The sequence below is a fragment of the Phodopus roborovskii genome, unplaced genomic scaffold (assembly GCF_943737965.1).
Source record: "Phodopus roborovskii unplaced genomic scaffold, PHOROB, whole genome shotgun sequence".
Lineage (NCBI taxonomy): Eukaryota > Metazoa > Chordata > Mammalia > Rodentia > Cricetidae > Phodopus > Phodopus roborovskii.
In genome coordinates, this window is record NW_026126525.1 from 7,586,307 (window position 1) to 7,592,169 (window position 5,863).

Below are 5,863 nucleotides of genomic sequence, written 5' to 3' on the forward strand. Positions count from 1 at the left end.
GTGTGTTCTCAGAGGACGTGGTGTGTGTGTGTGTGTGTTAGAGACAGAGACAGAGACAGAGACAAACACAGAGAGACAGACAGAGAGGCAGAGACACAGAGCAAGACTCGTTCTGTTCCTTCTTGCCCAGATCCAATCTGTCCAGTTCGCCTCTGGCCAATTTCTCCCTCTAGCCTCCAGCTCTCCCTCCTAAGGCAGCTGGGACACAACTCTCTCCAGGAGAGAAGCTGGGAGGGAAGTAACAAGCGAACCAGAACCAGAAGGCTGGAGAGAAAGGGGAAGGGAGCACAGGGAGGGGCAGGTGGCTCTGGCAAGGGGAAGCTGGAGCAAGAGTAGGAGGGACTTAAAAAATCTGTTTAAGTATGGTGGCTACATTCCTGCTAGCAAAAAGGGTAGAAACAAATAGGAGAGTTTCTTCCTTTTCTGCTGGTCGTTGTGGAGGTGTTTGCTACTATAGTTTGGTGTATATTCTTCTGATAAGAGAACACCACGCTTGGCTCTCTTCCTGGGTCCCTTGGGAGGGATGTCTGTGGATGCAGACACCTACCGATCATCACAGACCCTAACCCATCTCAGCTCTTCCTTTTCACACGCATCCTCATCTTCTTCTGAGGAGAAAAATGATATGAAATTGCACTTCTGCAAGTCCACTGCCACCCTACCAGACCCTTTCTCAGTGGGTTTCCCTGAGGAATGCTGACATGAGAGCATGTCACCGGATTCTAAAAGGACCTGGTGTATAGAGCTGACTCGAATGTAACTAGTTCTGATGTCCCAGCTCTCCCCCCATTCTCTGGTGTAAAACAGAGGTAAAATTGTTGGCCAGTAGTCTGGCTGCAGACACCATATGCCTGGCAGTTCCTGTCTTCCTCCACCCCAGACAGGGCTTCACTGTATAGTCAAAGTTGGCTTTGAACTTACACTTACTGCTTCAGCCTCCATGGCATTGTATTAAAGGCATATATCACCCATCGTGGGCTGCAGGTATTGCTTTCAGAGAAGCATCAACACAAAGCTCACTTTACAGACTACGAGACTGGCAGAAACGGTGATGCCTACCTAGTAAATGGCACAGCTGAACTCCAAACCCAAGGAGCCTGAATTCTAGGCTGTGGTCACCACACTCTTAAAGGATGGAAATGACATTTCAACTGGTTTGAACCAACAATTCCTGGGCATGTCCTTGCCATAATTCCCAGCAGCAGCAGAACTCTGATTCAGGAACCCTCACAGATAGCTGTCCTCTCTCTGGAGCATGGGCATGTTGGAAAAGAAATAGGTTCATAGGTCACATAGCTTTCAGATTCTAGTTTCTCCTTTGTTGGTGAATAATAATAAACTCCTCTTAGTTTTGTTGGAATCATATTAGAAAGCAATACTCAGTGACTGGCACATGACTAATCTTTAGTAGAGACTCAATCCCTTTCATCTCAAATTATCCCAAATTTATCCCAAATGCAGACTGTATTCTCCTCACTCTGTCATTTCTCAACCTACTGTTCTGATGTTTGAATTTTGCCCTTAGCCACCCCAGGAGTAACCCTGTAGATAGTAACACATACTTCAAGAGTAGTTGAGAGGCTTCAATGAGATCATGTGGGTGATCTTCACCCAGCACAGAAAACATAATAGCTTTTGTGATTAATAATGAAAACCTAATTGCAAAATTCAATAGGCACTGGAAACTTACTCTTTGATTTCCCCTGTGAATCTTTGTGTTCCCTCCTCTTTCTGCTCTGTCTCAGTTGTGTGAAATGTTCTCACATGTCTTCATGCTCTGCCTTGAAGCAATGCCAAACTGAGAAGAAAATTCTTGATTCTTCCAGCTTACTGTGGTCACTGTGACCCGAAAGCACCTTCAGGTCCTGTCTCGTGCAGCCAGAGTCCTCAGTGTGAAAAGTCCATCCTCTTTCTCTTAGTATCTCCAAGGGCCTGGCTCCCTCGTGCCTTTAACTCCAGGACACGGGGCATGTTTCCACTGCAGTTTGTTGCTCTGTAATTTATATAGTTCTTATAATTTGTGGAAATGATTGCATACCTTCTACACCATTGCCTCTTTCTAACTGAATGAGCATTCACTTCTCTGTGCTTGTATTTTCTCCTTTGGGCCTAATAGCACATTGCTATAATCCTAGCACCCAGGGGGCTGAGTGCTTGGAGGATTGTACATTGGAAGCCAGCAAAAAGCTATATATGAGTTCAAAGCCACCCTTGTCTACATTATGGCAAGACTAAGTAAGACCCTGCCAGAGGAGTGGAGAGGGAGTGAGCCAGGCAGGGAGGGTGTGGCTATGAATAATGGTGATCTGGGATGGGGAGTGGATTAAGGGTGAGGAGAAAATAGTGATATGGTGGCCAGCATAATATACCAAATGCTTAGGAAGAGCTGTCTGAGACTTAGGAGAATTGCCTGTCAGTTTTTGTTGCAAGCAGTCATCAGACCACACTCATCCTTGCATTTTAGTGACCATTTATTTATTAGATTCAAAACAAGGAAAGTATGGTGTTAAACATCTGAAATGATCCCAATTAGTGACTTTCAGCTGTAATTTGGAAACTGGAATAGAATCCCAATGTGGAAACCATTGAACCAAATCAGCAACACACTATGAGGATCCAAATCTTAAACCATTTAAGGCTCATTTATGCCGATTTCCCAGAAAGATGTAGCATAGAGGAAATGGGAATCCAGGAGCAGTTTGTCCATCAAAGACAAGCAAAGGCACCTGTCCCAGTCTTCTAAGCCACTCTTAGGGAGCTGATTTGAAAGTAAATTACATTGAAAGCACACTGTTCCCTCATCAGAACTCTTGTGGTTGCCACTGGGATGCTTCAGTAAGCAGGGCAGGGGTGGAGGTGGGGGGTCAGGGTAGAGAGGTGGGGGGTGGGGAGTGGGGGGATGTTTTCTGTTGCTAGGGCCTCAGAATCTCAGATCTGGTCATCTAAATTGTTTCAGAATGTTGGTATCTTTTGATGCCTTCTCTCCCCCAAAGAATAAATAACTAGATCACAGGCTTGCTCATTTTGGCCAGCCTCCAATTTAGGATTTCATGATTTATGGAGGATTCACAGCTTTTCACAAAGAGTAACTTCAGAGCTAAATACATCACTGGTACAAATGTCTTGTATTTGATTTCTCTATTGTGTCAGATTAATTGAGTTGTTTTAATTTTCAGTAATAGGACATACCGAATATACTAGTGTTACTGTTAAAACCGTTCTCCTCTCTTTCCTAAACGCAAAGAGTTTTTCGTAAGTTGCAAACCACAGCAAGACACAATTTGAATTTTAGTCTGTTGAATTAGAGTCTGTTGAGATGAATACTTTAGGCTGCAAAAGGCTAGATCTATATGTGTATATGGACACTGTGCATAACTTTTCTTTTAGCATTCTTGGGCACTGTGTACATTCATGTCCCATGAAAAACCATTATCAAACACTTACATACTGTGGAACACTATCACTGAGTATGGCATGACCATGAGTGTTTTAAAATTAGGCCAGCTGTAATAATCCACATAGATTTCCACAAGACTGGGCCCACTAACATTTCTCTGTGGGTGGAAAGGAGTGCTTTTGAGGAGTATGGGCAGCACAGGAAACTCCACAGCCCTCACTGTGGATATGTAAGTGGTGAATGATTTTGGGGAAGGGATCTTCTTTAGTGGTGAAGCTCATGCTCTTGTAGTTGGCCCTTTACCTGAGTTTTTGTTTTGTTTCATTTGGGTTTTTTTTTTTTTTTTGGTACCTTGGAGTGAATGAATAATATTTGCTCCCACAGCCACAGGAAATGTCATGTAAAGTTAATGTCATATAATGCTGTATTTGCATTTGCAGCTGTGGGCTCTGGTTCCTACATTTCTTTTTTAATTTTTCCCATCTTTGTTTCATCTCTCCAGTCAATATTTTATATCTATTTTGATGGTGACAGTTAATTTAGTGTAAGAATTTGAAGATGATAACATATGGTCTGTTCCTGGGCAAATATAGTCTCCTGGGGACATGGGATAGCTTATTAATTAACTTTGGAAATACTTATGTAATTTTGATTGACGAGTGCTTTCCCCCCCCCCCCTGCAAACCACAGAAGATACATTGCATGGAAAGGATGGTATTTGAATGCTTTTTGCATTAAGCAGGAGACTTTCCAGGAGATTTTTAAATACCATGTTCAAGGCAGAAGAAGATCATTACCTACACAGAACATCGTCAATGCCAAGGGAAAGCATCTCTACATTAGGGTGGGAGAGGCCCTTGCCCAGTGTTTCTCACTGATTGTTCCCTCACTTAAGTCACATTAACTGTGCTTTTATTTAGCTCTCAGGGTAGGTACAATTGACATGGTTGACCCTGACTTCTCTGTGAGGCTTCAGCACCTGCTTTTAGTAAGTGTGGGGATAACCTGTTGATATCATGAATTTAGCACGTGGGAAAATGAAACTCATCAGTTCTACCCTCCAAGCATATTCTTGCTCGCAAACTTTTATGGCTGACCCCACTACCCTTTCTTTCAGTCACCCAGGTTCTATGTCAGGGTCCTTATTTGATTTTTCTCAGATCACATGGAGTCTATAGAGTGCATCCACTTTGTAACCCTCCTCCCATCCACCTTGCTTATTTCCATTGCAACCTCTTTCATTGAGATACTGATTTATTTTAAAATGGATTAGTTTTATAATCTCTGAAATGGCCCTTAGCTTTTCCTCTCTCCAACCTTGCTTGATTTCTACTGCCATATAAACAATTACCACAAATTCAGAGGCTTAAAGCATGCCCATTTAATATCTCCCAGGTCTGAAGTACAGGTAGGCTCAGCTGAGTTCTCTGCCCAGGGTCTCACAGTCAAATTGAGGCCTATTTGTCATTTTCATTTGAGGGCTTCAGAAAAATATTGTCTTTCAAGCACATTCATTTCTGCCAGTTGTGGGACTGAGGTCTCATCCAGCTAGCTATTTGCCAGGGCTTGTATCCGCTCCTGGAAGCTACTGGGTGTTTCTGCTATGTGCTCCCTCCCCTCTGTGCTTCTTTAGCAGTGAAGAACTTCCTACATGTTTACTGTGGTGCTTCTGATCTCTTTCTACACAAACAAACAAACAAACAAACAAACAAAAAGACCAAATACAGCAACAACAACAAAGAAAACAAAAAAGTAAAAGTAGAACCCTATTCTTTTAAAGAGTTTGCCTGAGTCCAGGCTCACCAGAGATTATCTCCATCTTTTAATGCCAGTTTTGACATATACTGCAAGCTAATCATTTCATTGAAATCCTCTTAGATCCATGGCCTCTTCCTACTCAAGTGAAGGGCCTCTTTAAATGTCACAGGTCACTAGGAGCCATTTTAGAAGACTGACTGCCGTGGTATCCAACATTCCTGCTATGAGCTTTCTTCCAAAGGCATCATGGAGTGGCACATAAACAACTACATTAAAGTAAAATAAATCAAAGGCCTCAGCTTCTACTCCAACTTTTCAGATTTTTCCCTCCACCCAATTTTTGAGGGTTTCTCCCTTTTCTCACACACTTCCAAGTCAGTAGCCATAGTAGAGGGCACCTTCTACCTTTCTCTATTTGCTGGTTTCCTTTCCATAACTTGTCTATGGCAATTCATCAATAATAATAATAATAATAATAATAATAATAATAATAATAATAATCAAACCCCTTGATATCCCTACCAGTGAGGGATCTCACTGCTGACTTTAAATCTGCTCCATTGTTTTCTGGTGGATTCCTCTATTCCTCTATCCATAGGAATGTGGGGAGGTATCATAGTATGTTCTTCTCACTCATTCTAGCCCAAGGTTCACATGAACTTCATCTCTCTTTCTCTCCATCACAGCATGGACACATAGGAACTTGCA